Raw genomic sequence first — 20,054 nt, forward strand, 5'->3', positions numbered from 1 at the left:
GGATGCACACAAGATTGTCATCCGTGTCCGTGATCCGTGTCCGTGATCCGTGTCCGTTTTTTCCTATCATTTCAATGGCAAACTTGACTTAGATTTTTTTTTCATTTTTCATGTCCGTGGATCCTCCAAAAATCACGGAAGACCCACGGAAGAAAAAACGGGCACGGATCACGGACCTACGGACCCCGTTTTTGCGGACCGTGTAAAAAAACGTTCGTGTGCAGGAGGCCTAAAGGAGATGAAAAGCATCTAAAAAAAACACTATTGCTTCAACATGCTGTATTTTAAAATAAATGCTAGAGACACAATAACTGCCCCCAAATTAAAAGACATATGTATCCTGCATTTCATATTTCCCAATTCCCATAGACTTTCAGCTAACATCTATAGCTGGTGTTTTTCAGCAAAAACTGCACTAAACTACGACAGCTCGTTCCTGATAACTGGCTTGATAATCTAAAAGTGTAATTGGGTTCTGTTAATTGCTGTCATTTTATACTGCTTTTATTCATAGTAATAATTACCGGTAACTAGTTTTTATGCATTACACAATCATTGTTATTTGCTTTTCAGTTACCATAGCATCCTTCTTATCTGCATTTAATCATTGTAATATGTGTGAATATAGCTGTGAACAAATTTCTATTATTAATTTTTAGAGATCAAAGTCGGTGACTACATACCAAACGTTAGTATATGATAGTTTCTGCTAGTGCAGTATTTGGTATTTACAGAACTGCATACATTTGATTTTTAATAATTGAGCCTCCCCTTCTTATTTTTAATTAAGACATGATAAAAAATATTATACTCAAGCCAAAATCCCAAGGACAGTGTTTTACATGCTTAGGCTATATTCACATCTCCGGCACCTAACTCCGATAGTCTGTTCCAGGAGAGGAACAGACTACCGGAGTTACTGTATCTGTCATGGCTGGCGGTTTTGCCGCACACCATTGGATCCTCATTGACTATAATTGAATGCCGACTTCCAGCGAGACAAGTACCACTGCAGTTTTTGATCAGCTGAAAGCTGGCATTTATGCTGGAAAGCTGCCGGATCCCTGTCGGAGGCCATTATAGTCAAAAGGGATCCAGCGATGTGCTGCAATATCCAGCCATGCCAGATGGTAACTCTGTTAGGGCTCATGCACACAAGATGTACAGATGTGAAGCTACCCTTAGGCCTCTTGCACACAAACGCATTTTTTTTCAGTTTACGTTCTGTTTTTTTTTGCGGACTGTATACGGAACCATTCATTTCAATGGGTCAGCAAAAAAATAAATAAACGGAAGGTACTCTGTGTGCATTCCATTTCCGTATTTCCGTATATCTGTTCCGCTAAAAGATAGAACTTGTCCTATTCTTGTCTGCATTATGGACAAGGATAGTACTGTTCTATGAAGGGCCAGCTGTTTCGTTCCGCAAAAGATGGAATGCACACGGACGTCGTCCGTATTTATTGCAGATCCGTTTTTCTGCGGACCGCAAAATACATACGGTCGTGTGCAAGAGGCCTTATACTGTATATTTTATATTGTAGCTGCACAAGTATCTCCAGAATATTCAGTGCTTATGACTTATAACCAGACCTCTTTACCCAGAGATCTTCAAAGACCCTCATCCCTTGACCCTGAACACGTCCTACAGCCACCAAAATCACAGGTGAGTGAATTGATGCAGTGTATGGCACCTGCACATTATGTAATCAATTGGATTCTGTGTGATACTTCTCCACATTTCTCTTGTAGTCTCTTCCATTATTCTGGTTAAAATCTCCCGCGGATCAGGAAGAAAACCACTCCAGCAATAACTGCCCAAAATGGGCTGATTTATGCAGTGGCACCTCTGCCGGGAACTTGGGGGATCCCCCACAATGCAAAGACTGAAAGCTGCAGATAAAACCTACAACAACAATTGTCATGCTGTTGGTTGGAAACCCTAAGCACACGTCAGGTTACACTGTGGGGTTTTCTCCACAGTGTGTGGATGATATCTCTAAACTTCCATCCACTATATATGTTCTGTAAGTGCTGCAATTTTTTGTGTGAAATTTCACTGCTGAAAATCTGCAGCATTTATGCTACGTGGGAACCCATATAATAACATTTGTAAAGACAGGTGCACTCTGCGGTCTTACTAAACCCTCATAATGATGTTAAAATTGAGAGATTAGCCAACATATCCTACTGTGAAGGACTTGTCTGAGCCCCGGCACCATGCCAAGATTTCTCAAGTAGCTCGGGTCCTAACACTCACCTACCTGTGCCATATGGGCAATACCAGGGGCCAGTGGGCGAATTACAGGAGCGTAAGGTCTGACTCACAAACAACTCACCAGTCACCTCCAGCATGTAGCCATGCTTGCAATGGGAGGAGAGAGGAGTCTGCGAGTCCCACTCCAGACTGGCTGATATGGCCCAGGCCTCACAGGTGCACCTAAAAATGTAGCCTGTGGATGGAAAGCAGGCACATTTAAATTGGAGTTTATACACCTCCTACATCTCTATATACAAACAAACTGAAAAAATGGCGTGGTGTTAGGCAGGAGGTGCTCAAACCCATATGTAGTTGTGCATGTATATATAGGGGAGCAAATCCTGCACTTGTGGCCCGTTGCTAATGGCGATCCTCAGCAAAAATGTTGATTTGTTCTTCTCACACATTTGGGCCCCTAAATTGCCAGGGCAGTATAACTACGCCACAAGTGACCCCATTTTGGAAAGAAGACACCCCAAGTTATTCCGTGAGGGGCATGGCGAGTTCCTAGAATTTATTTATTTTTGTCACAAGTTAGCGGAAAATGATGATTTTTTTTTTTCTCTTTTTTCCTTACAAAGTCTCATATTCCACTAACTTGCGACAAAAAATAAAAAATTCTAGGAACTCGCCATGCCCCTCACGGAATACCTTGGGGTGTCTTCTTTCCAAAATGGGGTCACTTGTGGCGTAGTTATACTGCCCTGGCAATTTAGGGGCCCATATGTGTGAGAAGTACTTTGCAATCATAATGTGTAAAAAATGGCCTGCGAAATCCGAAAGGTGCACTTTGGAATATGTGCCCCTTTGCCCACCTTGGCAGCAAAAAAGTGTCACACATGTGGTATCGCCGTACTCAGGAGAAGTTGGGGAATGTGTTTTGGGGTGTCATTTTACATATACCCATGCTGGGTGAGAGAAATATCCTGGCAAAAGACAACTTTTCCAATTTTTTATACAAAGTTGGCATTTGATCAAGATATTTTTCTCACCCAGCATGGGTATATGTAAAATGACACCCCAAAACACATTCCCCAACTTCTCCTGAGTACGGCGATACCAGTTGTGTCACACTTCTTTGCAGCCTAGATGCGCAAAGGTGCCCAAATTCCTTTTAGGAGGGCATTTTTAGACATTTGGATCCCAGACTTCTTCTCACGCTTTCGGGCCCCTAAAAAGCCAGGGCAGTATAAATACCCCACATGTGACCCCACTTTGGAAAGAAGACACCCCAAGGTATCCAATGAGGGGCCTGGCAAGTTCATAGAATTTTTTTTTTTTCGCAAAAGTTAGCGGAAATTGATTTTTTTTTTTCTCACAAAGTCTCACTTTCCGCTAACTTAGGACAAAAATTTAAATCTTTCATGGACTCAATATGCCCCTCAGCGAATACCTTGGGGTGTCTTCTTTCCAAAATGGGGTCAGTTGTGGGGTGTTTGTACTGCCCTGGCATTTGAGGGTCTCCGCAATCATTACATGTATGGCCAGCATTAGGAGTTTCTGCTATTCTCCTTATATTGAGCATACAGGTAATGAGATTTTTTGGCACAGATTTCTTCATTCGCATCGATCAATGTGGATGAAAAAATCTCTGCCAAAAAAAAAAATGGAGGGGAAAGGCGTCTGCCAGGACATAGGAGCTCCGCCCTACATCCATACCCACTTAGCTCGTATGCCCTGGCAAACCAGATTTCTCCATTCACATCAATCGATGTGGATGAATAAATCATTGCCGGGATTTTATTTTTTTTATATATATACAAAGTGTTTGCCAAAGCATAGGAACGCCGCCTCCTCCTCAGCTCGTATGCCTCGGCAAACATATCTGTTACTGCAGAGGAGAAATCTCGTCTTGCAGCGCCGCATACACCGACTTGAGTGTAATCTGACAGCAGCGCAATGCTTCTGTCAGAATGCACATCAGTGCTGCAGCTAATCGATCGGTTGGTCCACCTGGAAGGTAAAAAAAGAGAAAAAAAAATATGAAAAAACCAGGCCGCAACGCAATAATTTTATTAACTTTGCAACAGAACATATAAACGTTAACTTTTTTAACTGAACATTAACCTTTTTGCTTACTGATGTTTTTTTTGTTTTTTTTTTACCTTTATGGAACAAACCTCTCCTTCCCCATGGGTCAATGTGCAAAGCGCAAATCGCCCAAAGATGTGGCGAAGTGCGTTATGCACTTTGTCCCATGTGAAAGGAGACGTTTGCAGCAGCAGTGAGTGAATGGGCCCTAATAGCCCTGTGTGCCTGTCCTGTGAGATGCAATCCCTATGCTAAGTGTACCTGTGTGTGGTACTTCCGGAAACACTCTCCAAAGCATAGGGCAGGGTGGTCAGGACAGTCAGGACAGAAATAGCGGGTGTCACGCCTTATTCCACTCCTGCTACAGACACAACATCTTTTTCGGGGTGACGGTTGGGTTGAGGTACCAGGAACGACATTGGGGAAATGTCGCTCGTGTAGACGGCTAACTACACTGGTGGATGGGGCCACGGAAGCTCCTGGGTACAGGAGGTTCTCGATGATCTCTTCCTGAAATTTGAGGAAGGATCCAGTTCTCCCAGCCTTACTGTAGAGAACAAAACTATTGTACAGAGTCAATTGAATTAAATATACAGACACCTTCTTATACCAGCGTCTGGTTCTGCGGGAAACTAAATACGGAGACAACATCTGGTCATTGAAGTCCACCCCTCCCATGTGAAGGTTATAGTCGTGGACTGAGAGGGGCTTTTTAATGACACGGGTTGCTCGCTCAATTTGTATTGTCGTGTCTGCGTGAATGGAGGAGAGCATGTAAACGTCACGCTTGTCTCTCCATTTCACCGCGAGCAGTTCTTCGTTACACAGTGCGGCCCTCTGCCCCCTTGCAAGACGGGTGGTAACGAGCCGTTGCGGTAAGCCCGCGCGACTAGTTCGCACGGTACCACAGGCGCCAATCCGTTCTAGAAACAAATGCCTAAAGAGGGCCACACTTGTGTAAAAATTGTCCACATAAAGATGGTACCCCTTGCCGAATAAGGGTGACACCAAGTCCCAAACTGTCTTCCCACTGCTCCCCAGGTAGTCAGGGCAACCGACCGGCTCCAGGGTCTGATCTTTTCCCTCATAGATCCGAAATTTGTGGGTATAGCCTGTGGCCCTTTCACAGAGCTTATACAATTTGACCCCATACCGGGCGCGCTTGCTTGGGATGTATTGTTTGAAGCCAAGGCGCCCGGTAAAATGTATCAGGGACTCGTCTACGCAGATGTTTTGCTCTGGGGTATACAAATCTGCAAATTTCTGGTTGAAATGGTCTATGAGGGGCCGAATTTTGTGGAGCCGGTCAAAAGCAGGGTGGCCTCTGGGACGGGAGGCGGTGTTGTCACTAAAGTGCAGGAAACGCAGGATGGCCTCAAAACGTGCCCTGGACATAGCAGCAGAGAACATGGGCATGTGATGAATCGAGTTCGTGGACCAATATGACCGCAATTCATGCTTTTTTGTCAGGCCCATGTTGAGGAGGATGCCCAGAAAAGTTTTAATTTCGGAAACTTGGACTGGTTTCCACCGGAAAGGCTGGGCATAAAAGCTTCCCGGGTTAGCGGTGATAAATTGTGTGGCATACCTGTTTGTTTCGGCCACAACTATGTCTAAGAGCTCCGCAGTCAAGAACAGCTCAAAAAATCCCAGGGCCGAACCGATCTGAGCTGTCTCAACCCGAACTCTAGACTGGGCAGTGAAAGGGAAAACTACAGGTGCGGCTGAAGTTGGGGACTGCCAATCAGGGTTTGCCAGCACCTCTGGGATTCTAGGGGCTCTACGGGCACGTCTTTGCGGTGGCTGCGACGGGGTCACTACTGCACGTGCCACCGTACCAGCTTCAACTGCCCTTCTGGTGCTCGCTACTTCACCAGGTTGTACGGCAGTGCTGGTACTAGGTCCAGGGAGGGCTGGGCTGCTGGTGTATGCCTCACCACGTAATCCGACAGCACCAGCCCCACTCTGCTGCTCTTGAAGCGGATCCTGCGCAACCTGTGGTCTAGTGACACGGGGCCGGGTACGCCTGGTGGTATCAGGGACCTCAGCCTCCTCGTCCGAACTTTGGGTCAGAGAGCCACTGCTTTCTACAGGTTCGTATTCTGACCCGCTGGATTCATCAGATGAGGGTTCCCACTCCTCATCCGACTGGGTCAGAAGCCTGTAGGCCTCTTCAGAGGAATACCCCCTGTTTGACATTTTGGGCAACTAAATTTAGGGGTATTCCCTGAGACTACCCAAGAAAAAAAAAGCAAGCCTGTCTTACAAAGGGGAGGCTAGCGAAGTACCGGAGGCCGCTGCGGTTGATAAAAAATATCAAAACTGATTTTTTTTTTATCGCCGCAGTGCGTGTAAAGTGATTGTGCAGTGATCAAAAAAAAATTTTTTTTTGTCACTGCGGTGGGGCGGGGGCGTGGGTGAACGCACGTGTGGGCGACCGATCAGGCCTGATCGGGCAAACACTGCGTTTTGGGTGGAGGGCGAACTAAAGTGACACTAGTACTATTATAGATCTGACCGTGATCAGTTTTGATCACTTCCAGATACTATAAAAGTACAAATGCTGATTAGCGATACGCTAATCAGCGAATAACGGACTGCGGTGCGGTGGGCTGGGCGCTAACTGATCGCTAAACTACCTAACCAAGGGGCCTAAACTATACTGAAACCTAACGGTCAATACCAGTGAAAAAAAAAAGTGACAGTTTACACTGATCACTTTTTTCCTTTCACTAGTGATTGACAGGGGCGATCAAAGGGTTAATTAGGGTTCAGGGGGGTGATCTGGGGCTAAGTGTGTAGTGTTGGTGTACTCACTGTCTAGCCTGCTCCTCTGCTGGATCCAACCGACGAAAAGAACCAGCAGAGGAGCAGGCAGCCATGTATCAGATCATATTTACTAATATGATCTGATATATGGCCTCTGATTGGTTTTTTAAAAAATCGCCAGCCTGCCAGCCGCGATCATTGGCTGGCAGGCTGGTGACCCGACCCCCCTCTACGAAATGCCGGCGCGAACTGCGCATGCGCGGCCGCATATTCGCGTCATCTCGCGTCTCGCGAGATGACGCGTATATGCGTGACTGTGCGCAGCGCTGCCGCCTCCGGACCGCACATCTGCGTTAGGTGGTCCGGAGGTGGTTAAAAAAATAAAAACCTTTCAATAACAAATTTCTTTGCATTGCTATATTCTGAGACCCATAACTTTTTTTTAATATTTCTGTCTACAGAGCTAGATTAGGGCTTGTATTTTTTGCAGGGTGAGCTCTAGTTTTTAATGGTATCATTTTGGGGTACATAGTACATACGGCTTGTTTTGGAGGAGCAAGGTGACAAAAAATAGCAAATCACATTTCTCTTTTCAATACCGCATTTGCCATGCATCCCACTATTCCCAAGGTTGTATTCTGTAGGAATGAAGTAGGGATCAGTTAATCTTACCATTATTATCCCCATTTAGTACTCAATAATGTCATCATATAGTGTTCAGTTCATGCTGCAAGATACAGTTCAAAAGCCATAAAGTCAGATTTATTAAGACGTGTCATACTCCAGTTTTAATAATAAGACCACTGCAGTTTGATGCTTGTGCAACTATGAGCTTGTGTATATTTGAACTATATTTTTGTTGGCTTCCTACAGGAAGGGCTCATGCACATGACCGTATGTATTTTGCGGTTTGCAAATGGAGTAACTTCCGTTTTATTTTGCGGACCAATTGAAATGAATAGTTCCGCATACAGTCCTAAAAAAACCATAACGGACACGAAAAGCAGATACGTTTATATGCATAAGTCGTAAATCTGGTGGGCCACAACTGTCCACGCACATTCTTTTCCTCACCACTTTTGAAAGGTATTGAGTATCACAAAAAGTCCCAAATTATGCCAAATACATGGTTACATAATTTGGGATTTTTTTTACACCAAAAAAGTGGCGTAAATGCATTGATAATCTGCCCCATTTCAGTGGTTTACGGCGTCCATATTAGAAAGCTGGATAACCACTTTAAAAATGCTGCCATTCAGAGGCCAGCTAATTCAGCCATCTTCAGCTTTAGGGCTCATGCACATGACTGTTGTTTTGGTCCGCATCCGAGCCGCCGTTTTTGTGGCTCGGATGCGGACCTATTCACTTCAATGGGGCCGCAAAAGATGTGCACAGCACTCTGTGTGCTGTCCGCATCCGTTGCCCCGTTCCGTGGCCCCGCAATGTCCTATTCTTGTCCGTTTTGCGGACAAGAATAGGCCTTTCTACAAAGGCCGCTCGTCCCGTTCCGCAAATTGCGGAAGGCACACAGGCGGCTTCCGTTTTTTGCGGATCTGCAGTTTGCGGACCACAAAAAATGGAATGGTCGTGTGCATGAGGCCTTAGGCTACATGCACACGACAGTTGTTTTTTGCGGTCCACAAATAGCAGATCCGTGTTCCTGTTTTTTTACATCCACATCCGTTCCGTTTGTCTGCAAATTTTGTAGGTTGTGTTTCCGTGTGCCTTCATTTTTTTTTTTGCGGTCCGCAAAAAAAACCCTGAAGGCTATAATTCTTCAAATTTAATATATACAGGTTTCCCAGCAGCCATCCGCCAAAAAAAAAAAGGATGCGGATGACATACGGATGGCTTCCGTTGGTCATCCGCATTTTTTGCGGACTCATTGACTTCTATGGGTCCGCAAATCTTTTTTTTGCGGACAAGAATAGTACATGCCATATTTTTTTTTGCAGACGTGAAACACGGACAGCGGACGCGGACAAGAAATGGATGAGTCCACTGCATTTTTTATGGATTCATAGAAATGAATGGGAAACCATACGATCCGCAAAAAAAACGGAACGGAGGCCGCAAAAAACAACTGTCGTGTGGATGTAGCCTTAATCTGCAGTCAACTATTGCTGTCATAAAAGTCAGAAAAACCTCAGCATGAACAGACCTGATCAATTTATTAAGAGACATGCGCATTGTAATAAATTTGTTGCATCTTCTGCTGTCTGTGCTCCAGGTATTGAAATGTTCTCCAGGTAGGAGCTGAAGTAGATTTTAGTTATAATTTACGCCAGTTTTCTGGAGTAAATTATTGTAGACGTGAAGAGCACTGATGGTCCCACACTGCTTCTTCATAACTCCGCTTTCTCTTTTGGTGAGAGTGGCGGAAAACAAAAAAAAGGCACAATTTTGTTTTAAATACCAAAAAAATACCTTGTCTAATCTGATTGGTTGCTATGGGCAATTAAGCCATTTTTCCTTTACACCAGTTTTGATAAATCTCCTCCTATGACTCTTTGGGTCACAGTATTGGGAATGGAAGCAGGTTGAGGAATTCTCTGGTTGTGCCTGATCCGCACTATATTTACTTTTATGGTTTGCACAGAGATGTTGTGTGGGGTTATTTCAGTTTGTAAACCATTATTATGATATTATTATATATTATATTATTTGAAAAGAGATGAATAGGTGTAGGAGGGTCTAAAATACCATATAATGCCTATTATGTTTTATTAAATAAAATGTCTTCTATAAAATTATTAGAAACAAAACCGAAAAAAAAAATATTATCTGTGTATATCTCTACTTCTCAGCTTTTGAGCCACCCTTTCAGACCTTCAAGGGGTTGCCTGGCCGGTATATATATTTTTTTCATAGGGTCATAATGGCATAAAAAAACAAACAAACAAAAACAGAATCAGTGCTACTCATCCATCCACCAACCTGTGCTGTCATCCTAAGGCCTTTTGCACACAAACATTTTTTTTCCCCGTTTATGTTCCTTTTTTTGCGTTCCGTTTATGGACTGTATACGGAACAATTCATTTCAATGGATCCGCAAAAAAAACGGAAGGTACTCCATATGCATTCCGTTTCCGTATTCCCGTTCTGTTCAAAGATAGAACATGTCCTATTATTGTCCGCATAGTCCGGGCAAGTATAGTACTGTTCTATTAGGGGCCAGATGTTCCGTTCTGCAAAAAATGGAATGCACACGGATGTCATCCGTATTTTTTGCGGATCTGTTTTTTGTGGACCTCAAAATACAACAAATTACATACGGTCGTGTGCAGGAGGCCTAATGCTCAGTCAATACATCCTGGTCCCTCTTAACACACAGGACATATCCTCTCAGCTAATCACTGGTCACAGTGGCATTGCGTCTCAACAATAAATTGGAAAAGCAGTGGCCATCGAAGATTTGAAGCGTCAGAACGGGAGTGCCAAGGGATCGGTGAAGTATCAGTTTTTCGAGTTTGTATGTTATTTTGAGTGGCCAAAACCCCTTTAATTGTGTTGAAGAAGGAGTAAGCCTCAATACTCCGAAACGCGTCTGGTATGACCAAATCTATGCCCAAGTACCCACGGCTATTTGATTGTTAAAAGGGAGCGCTCCCTGTTTCTACTTGTCGGCATTCAGTATTGATACAAACTTGAGGATCTGAATTCAGCTGGGAGGAAGCAGATACATAGAAGTCTCAACGTGTGGGACGCCGATAACACTCTCATAATACAAAGAGTGAACGCAGCACTGCAATACTCACCAATGGAGGAGACATATGGAGTTAAGATTAAGAGCGCCAACTACCACGTGGGACGCCACGGCAGGCACCTATCTCCGCTCCAATCCACCAAACAGTGAGTAAACCTGCTGATATTAACAAATAGTACAAAGACTGACTAAAAATACAGCACCTCCTTCACATCTATATACTAATGAACAGCAATATATTTGTGTATCAATGAACAGCAACATTTGTCTACACTATCTAGACAATTAAGAAGGCGCAAGTTGAATTGCGATATCGCAGCCTAACAGTGCACAATCGGAACTAATCGCCAGGCAAAGTTTCTACTATTGATATTGGACATTAAAGACACTATTATTGACATTGGATCTATTATATTCTTGTACTCACTAATATTGGGATATTATTTTACAACTCCTGGACTTACAGCGATGAAATAGACTGCAATACAGCGCAATATAACGCAGGTCTATCTAAAGGTATCATGCAAATAAGTACAACAGACAGTATCCATATATTGCAATATTAGGTAATGCAGTGCAATCCAAACTAAGCACAACAAATAACAACCACCAGTAGACAATATCCATTAAAGGAGTGGATACTCTTAACAGTATTTTAAAAGGGAAATCTCTGTGGTGCTATATATTGTAATGGATATTTGTTGTTTCTTTTAACATGTATATATTTGATACTCTATCCGGAGAATGAAGTTTTATCAAAATATTTGATACTATAATTGCGATCATTTGATTGGGTCTATATAGCTGGAGTCTCCTTAGAAGAAGTACATATAGTGTTTCACACCTCATTCATCCAAATTGGAGACCCCAACTATAGGAGACATCATAACCATCAATTTTACTACTATATGTATTTTTATTTTATTTTATATCCTATTTTTAATAGAATATATTTCAATTCTCTTCAATATATTTATTAATGATCTTGTAGAAGGCTTGCATAGTAAAATATCAATTTTCGCAGATGACACTAAACTGTGTAAAGTAATTAACACTGAAGAGGACAGTATACTGCTACAGAGGGATCTGGATAGACTGGAGGCTTGGGCAGATAAGTGGCAGATGAGGTTTAACACTGACAAATGTAAAGTTATGCACATGGGAAGGAATAATGCAAGTCACCCGTACTTATTAAATGGTAAAACAGGCAGCTGCTGCCAAGGCCAATAAGATAATGGGTTGCATCAAAAGGGGCATAGATGCCCGTGATGAGAACATAGTCCTACCACTTTATAAATCATTAGTCAGACCACACATGGAGTACTGTGTACAGTTCTGGGCTCCAGTGAACCAAGCAGACATAGCAGAGCTGGAGAGGGTCCGAAGGAGGGCAACTAAAGTAATAACTGGAATGGGGCAACTACAGTACCCTGAAAGATTATCACAATTAGGGTTATTCACTTTAGAAAAAAGACGACTGAGGGGAGATCTAATTACTATGTATAAATATATCAGGGGACAGTACAGAGATCTATCCCATCATCTATTTATCCCCAGGACTGTGACTGTTACGTGGGGACATCCTCTGCGTCTAGAGGAAAGAAGGTTTGTACACAAACATAGAAAAGGATTCTTTACGGTAAGAGCAGTGAGACTATGGAACTCTCTGCCTGAGGAGGTGGTGATGGTGAGTACAATAAAGGAATTCAAGAGGGGCCTGGATGTGTTTCTGGAGTGTAATTATATTACAGGCTATAGCTACTAGAGAGGGGTCGTTGATCCAGGGATTTATTCTGATTGCCTGATTGGAGTCGGGAAGGAATTTTTATTCCCCTAAAGTGAGGAAAATTGGCTTCTACCTCACAGTTTTTTTTTGCCTTCCTCTGGATCAACTTGCAGGATGACAGGCCGAACTGGATGGACAAATGTCTTTTTTCGGCCTTATGAACTATGTTACTATGTTACTAATAAATGCTTGTTGTACATAGTGAACTCAGATGGTGGGTGCCTATCTAATTTCTATTTAATATGTTACATAGACGGCCTATCATTTCCAGGTTTCCTTATGGTGCTGCAGTGGTGAATAGTAATGGATGAACATCTGCCGGGACGGTTCGTGAACGCGATCGTGCGAACTCGATCAAATGTTCACAAACCGCAAGTTCGCGGCGGGTCCCACATGGCCGACACTATAATAGAAAATGTCTAATCTTGTCTGCAATTGTGGACAAGAATAGGACATGTTCTATTTTTTTGCGGAAACGGAAGCACGGATTCGGAAGTGCGGATCCGCAAATGCGGATGTGGATCCGCAAATGCGGTTGCGGACAACACATTCCGGCCCTATTGAAAATGAATGGGGCTGCACCCATTCCGCAAAACTGCGTAATGGATGCGGATCCATTTTGCGGACGTGTGAATGGAATAGATATCCCTCAAAATGAAAATAAATGTAATCGGTGCTCGGCGGCACCAAATCAGAAACCATATGTCCTACCACAATCCGGGGGGTTCCAGTGCACATCCATGAATCCCAGCGGGAAAGCAAAAAACATCTATCCCTGGGCTAGATGATGATGATGTATTGAAGGACAGGGTGGGCAAAGAACTGTCCCTGATATTGCCCTACAGGGGGGTGCTATTCTGGCCCTGATAGCCTAACCACAGACCACCCGCCCTGATAAGAGTGACCCCGTCCGGAACCTTACCCGATATAAAAATAGCCATAGTAAGCCCCTAGCCCCTAGGCCCCTGACTTCCAGGTGATCACTATATAGATCTATGTGTTTTTGACTCATTATAAAAGTATATTATAAGTATATTGCACCCCTCTGTGTATCACACATATCGATAGCACACCTATACCAGTCCTTAAAAGGACTTTTGTGGCCCTATTAGCTAGCGTTTGGCGTCCCTAACAGTCTGTCCCTGCTCCACTCAGCAACCTCTCCCTACACTGGCAAAACACTGAATGTAAATGGCGTCCAGATCAGGTTTATTTATAAGGTAGGGGGTGTGTCCATGTGCTGAAACATCTCAATTGGTTGTCCTGTACCACCTGATGGATGTTTCATGGGTCAAAGTTATTCACAATGTAAAAGAATATGGCGGGCGCGAATATCTCCATATGTTTGCATGTTCGGCGAATCGCGAACACGCAAAGTTCGCCGTGAAACGACCGCCGGGCGAACCGCAAGGCCATCTCTAGTGGTGAATACTTTCTGACAGGTTCTCCCAAAGATTACAGCCGAACACTAGGGAAACCCATCAGTGGGACACCATGTGATCGCCTTATTTTGAGGACACCCTTCTAATGAAAAAGGATTGTTCAACTCCAGATTCGTTTCTTTAGATCATTAAAAAAAAACTTTAATTCTCAGAAACACCAGTGTTTACTGCCATATTGTAACCATATGAAACACTGAGGAATAAACTTCATACATTTCCTTTTCTTTCCGATGAACTATTGAACCGTTTTGTAAACTCTTTTAAGTGGTCTTAAAATAGTTAGTGGTATATTTATCAAACTTTTGTGGATTCTTTCTTAACTTTGAAAAAGATCTGTTATTTGATAAGGCTGCAATTACTCTTACAGAACAAGTAAACACTCTATTATTAAAGCCAATGCACATCTAGTTAAATAGCCAACAGCATAGGACATATGTATCCTCAGTCTTTGTTAAGACCACCAAACATGTTATTCACTAGCTTTCTCACAGCTGACTGGTTTAAAAAGCAATTTGTGGGCTATTTCTGACAATACCATCTAGCTCATTAAGATAATCTGGTTACTACATACCATAATATAAAATAATTATAATAACTAATACAACTATTTAACACAAGTATTTAGCTAGCCATACACATGATGTAATCATGGAAATCTTCATTGACTCCCTAGATAGTTATTATTTCCTGATAACAAAATAGCACAACATTTCTAACATGTATCAATACCTCCCTTTAGGATACTTCTTGTGAGTCTACAATGTTGTCTCAGTAGGACATATTGTATTTGTATCTTATAATTCTATCTCAAAGTTTAGCAAAGAGTTAAAGTAAAGAAATAGCTTGGTTATTAGTGAATATGTCTGTGCTGTTATTTTGTTAGAAAACAGAGGTCTCCAGGTGATCAATTAAAACGTATGTTTTTTGGACTAGCCATGAGATCATGGAGTCTTAGTGATAGATTAATGTAAGGCTCCTTTCATACTGGCGCTTTGGCTTTCCGTTTGTGAGATCCGTCATGGGCTCTCAGACGCGGTCCAAAAGGGATCAGTTTTGCTCTAATGCATTCTGAATGGAAAATGATCCGCTCAGAATGCTATCAGTTTGCCTCCGTTCCGTCTCCATTCTGCTTTGGAGGCGGACACCAAAACGCTGTTTGCAGTATTCAGCTGAGTATTCACCCCCTTGCCTTTTTTCATGTTTTGTTACATTACAGCCTTAAGTTCAATGCTTTGTTAATCTGAATTTTATGTGATGGATCAGAACACAATAGTCTAAGTTGGTGAAGTGAAATGAGAAAAATGTATAAATAAAACTATTGTTTAGAAATAGAATATAGAAAATTGGCATGTGCGTATGTATTCACCCCCTTTGTTAGGAAGCCCATAAAAAGCTCTGGTGCAACCAATTGCCTTCAAAAGTCACATAATTAATGAAATGTTGTCCACCTGTGTGCAATCTAAGTGTCACCTTTTTTGAAAGGCCCCAGAGGATGCAACAGCTAAGCAAGAGACATCACTAACCAAACACTGCCATTAAGACCAAGGAACTCTCCAAACAAGTAAGGGACAATGTTGTTGAGAAGTACAAGTCAGGGTTAAGTTATAAAAAATGGAGCACCAAAAATGGAGCTTCCCAGGAGCACCATCAAATTTATCATAACCAAATGAAAGAACATGGCACAACAGCAAACCTGCCAAGAGACAGCCGCCCACCAAAACTCGCAGACCGGGCAAGGAGGGCATTAATCAGAGGCCGCACAGAGACCTAAGGTAACCCTGGAGGAGCTGCAAAATTCCACAGCAGAGACTGGAGTATCTGTATATAGTACGACAATAAGCTGTACGCTTCATTGAGTTGGGCTTTATAGCAGAGTGGCCAGAAGAAAGCCATTACTTTCAGCTAAAAACAAACAGGCATTTTGTGAATTTGCGAAAAGGCATGTGGGAGACTTCCAAAATGTATGGAGGAAGGTGCTCTGGTCTGATGAGACTAAAATTGAACTTTTCGGTGATCAAATAAATCGCTGTCTGGTGCAAACCCAACACATCACATCATCCAGAGAACAACATGGTGGTGGCAGCATCATACTATGGGGATGTTTTTCAGCAGCCAAGACTGGGTAACTGGTCAGAGTTGAGGGAAAGATGGATGGTGCTAAATACAGGAATATTCTTGAGCAAAACCTGTACCACTATATGTGTGATTTGAGGTTAGGATGGAGGTTTACCTTCCAGCAGGACAATGACCCCAAACACACTGCTAAAGCAACACTTGAGTGGTTTTAGGGAAAACATGTAAAAGTGTTGGAATGGCCTAGTCAAAGCCGAGATCTCAATCCAATAGAAAATCTGTGGTCAGACTTAAACATTGCTGTTCACAAGCGCAAACCATCCAACTTGAAGGAGCTGGAGCAGTTTTGCAAGGAGGAATGGGCAAAAATCCCAGTGGTAAGATGTGGCAAGCTCATAGAGACTTATTCAAAGAGACTTGTGAGTGCCTCAAAATGTGGTTCTACAATTGACTTTGGGGGGGGGGGGGGGATATCATGTAATCCAGGATATCATGTAATCCAGTAACAGCATCTTACGTCTTAAAATCCTTAGAAGAAAGGCCTGTGAGAGATAGAGGACGCGCAAGAGCAACTAGCTTTGCAAACAACACAGCAGCTAAAGGTCCAGATACCTACGAGACAAAGTCCAAAGTCACTACTGGGATCAGTAGAGAGACAGAACCGACAAATCTTCAGACTACCTTCAAATGTATATTCTGTGGAGAGAATCACTCCATACACAAGTGCCAAAAATTGAAGGAGAAGTCCCCAGATGAAAATAAAGAATTTGTACTGGAATTTGTACTGGATACCCAACTGTGTTTTGGAAGGTCCACAAGCAGCGTTTGGAAAGGACACCATCCTACTCCACTACATGAAGAATGTCCAAAGAAAGATAAATCCTAAATACCTAAAGATACTTGGGAAGAAAATAAAGTATTGGTATTCTCTTGCAGAATGAGAGAAGGAGAAACCAACGGCACATCATTGGTTGTATCAGTGTGCATTTCAAATCCTAAAAGGAGGAACAAGAAGGTATACGCCTATGCGCTACTAGATGCCCAGAGTGATGTAACTTTTATTGATCAAGAAATCTGCAAGAAATTACAAGTGGCTACAGAACCAGTGAAGCTCAAACTCTCCACAATGACGGGGAGAGACACATTAGTGAACAGTCAAAGGGTCAAAGGACTGAGAGTTAGAGGACTTCATTCAAACTGCACATTAGATCTACCTTCAGCTTATACAAAAGACGATATACCTCTAGATCGAGATCGCATACCTACCTGTGAACCAGCCAATGAATGGGATCACCTATCTGTCATATCTCATGAAATGCCCCAGCTGAAGGAGTTTTGTGTTGGACTGTTGATAGGTTACGATTGCCCCGAAGCCTTGGCACCATGAAAGGTAATCACAGGAGGAAAGGGTGAACACTACGCTGTTCAAACTGATCTAGGATGGGGTGTTGTTGGAGGAAAACAGCAGATTGCAAACTCAAGACTCTTCAGTGTTAATTACTTTACACAGTTTAGTGTCATCTGCGAAAATTGATATTTTACTATGCAAGCCTTCTACAAGATCATTAATAAATATATTGAAGAGAATAGGGCCCAATACTGACCCCTGAGGTACTCTACTAGTGACAGTGACCCAATTTGAGTGTGTACCACTAATAACCACCCTCTGTTTTCTATCCCTCAGCCAGTTACTTACCCACATACAGACGTTTTCTCCCAGTCCGAGTATTCTCATTTTATATACTAATCTTTTATGTGGTACAGTGTCAAATGCTTTGTAGAAGTCCAGATATACGACATCCATTGATTCGCCGCTGTCAAGTCTAGAACTTACCTCCTCATAGAAACTGATTAAATTAGTTTGGCATGACCGATCCCTCATGAAGCCATGCTGATATGGCATTATTTGCTTATTTCCGTTGAGACGATCTAACATAGCATCTGTCAGAAAACCTTCAAACAGTTTACCCACAACAGATGTTAAACTTACCAGGCCTATAGTTTCCAGGCTCTGTTTTTGGACCCTTTTTGAATATTGGCACCACATTTGCTATGTGCCAATCCTGTGGGACATTCCCTGTCAGTATAGAGTCTGCAAATATCAGGGTCTGGCTATGACATTACTTAATTCCCTTAGGATACGGGGGTGTATGCCATCCGGTCCTGGCGATTTGTCTATTTTAATCTTTTTAAGTCGCTGTTGTACTGCTTCCTGGGTCAGACAGGACACTTTTAATGGGGAATTTATTTTTACATTCAGCATTTCATCTGACAGTTTATTTTCCTCAGTGAAAACATTGGAGAAAAAAATATTTAACAGCTTTGCTTTCTCCTCGTCGCTCTCTGCGACTCCCCCTCATTACTCTTTAAAGGGCCGACACCTTCAGATTTATACTTTTTTAACATTTATATAATTGAAGAACATTTTAGGGTTAGTTTTACTCCCTTTGGCAATTAATCTCTCGGTCTCTAGTTTGGCCGCTTTTATTTGTTTTTTACATGTTCTATTTTTTTTCCTTATTGTTTTTCAGTGCTTCTGTGCTACCCTCCTGTTTTAGTGTTTTATATGCTTTCTTTTTGTCATTTATTGCTTTCTTTACAGTTCTGTTTATCCACATTGGTTTCTTTTTGTTCCTTAACCTTTTATTCCCATACGGTATGTACCTCTCATTTTTTAGGATGCTTTTAAAGATATCCCATTTTGTGGCTTTATTTTTATTTTTGAGGACTTTGTCCCAGTTAGTTAGGCCTATGGCCTCTCTTAGTTGGCTAAATTTAGCTTTTTTGAAGTTTGGTATTTTTTCCTCCTTGTAGAAACGCTCTTTTGAATGATAATTGGAAGGTTATTACTTTATGGTCACTATTTCCAGGTGTCCCCCAACCTGCACGTCTGTTGTTCTGTCAGGCCTATTGGTTAATACTAAGTCCAGTATGGCCGTCCCTCTAGTTGGGTCCTGAACTAGTTGTGAGAGCTAATTGTCTTTGGTTATTGCCAAGAACCTGTTTCCTTTATAAGATATACAAGTTTCAGTTTTGCAGTCTATATCTGGGTAGTTGAAGTCCCCATAATAACCACCTCATTATGATTTGCCGCCTTGTCTATCTCATTTAGTAGTAGATTTTCTGTGGACTCTGGTATATTAGGTGGTTTATAGTAAACTTCTATTAGTAATTTATTATTGTTTTTAGCTCCATGTATCTCTACACACAGTGACTCCACATGTTCATGTCCCTCACTTATATATTCCCGGAGTGTGGGCTTTAGACAGGACTTTACATAAAGGCAGACCCCTCCCCCTCTCATTGAACAAGCATCTACTAAAAGGACCAGATCTTACACTCTTCCTGGAGTACTCTGTAGATTTTGAAAGTATTCCGTAGCTGTCATGTGGGAGGATGGAGATACATGGAGATACAGAGACAGCAGAATACAGAATGAAAGTACAATTGTTTGGAGCAGCATCATCTTCAGGTTGCGCCAATTATGGTATGAAGTACCTAGCTAATCAGAATGAAAAGGATTGCCCATCAGCAGCAACTTTTCTGAAGAAAAACTTTTATGTAGATGATGGTCTTATAAGTCTAGAGTCCACAGAATCTGCAGAATCAAACTAGTGAAAGAGTTACAGGGAATGAGAGAAAAGAACGCAACCGGCACTGCTACATGCACCCATGCAGTCACTGTAGCATATAAAACACTTGGATCCCGAACCTTCACGGTGGTGCTCTGTCGGTGATATAGTAATTATGATGATAGCAGAATAAAAAAGCACCGCGGCACTCACCACAAAAGTTGCTGTTTGCAGTTTTATTTTTCAAATACACATCGTGGACGCAGACAGGACACAGGTGAATGAACAGGCTACAGCTGTTTCGCGCTGTGTTGCGCTTTGTCAAGCCTAGTGAAAGAGTTATGTGCAAGAGGAAACCTGCAACTTCACAAATTCATCTCAAACAACAGAGAGGTACTGGAATCCATCAGTGACT

The sequence above is a fragment of the Bufo gargarizans genome, chromosome 5, assembly GCF_014858855.1.
Source record: "Bufo gargarizans isolate SCDJY-AF-19 chromosome 5, ASM1485885v1, whole genome shotgun sequence".
NCBI classification, from domain to species: domain Eukaryota; kingdom Metazoa; phylum Chordata; class Amphibia; order Anura; family Bufonidae; genus Bufo; species Bufo gargarizans.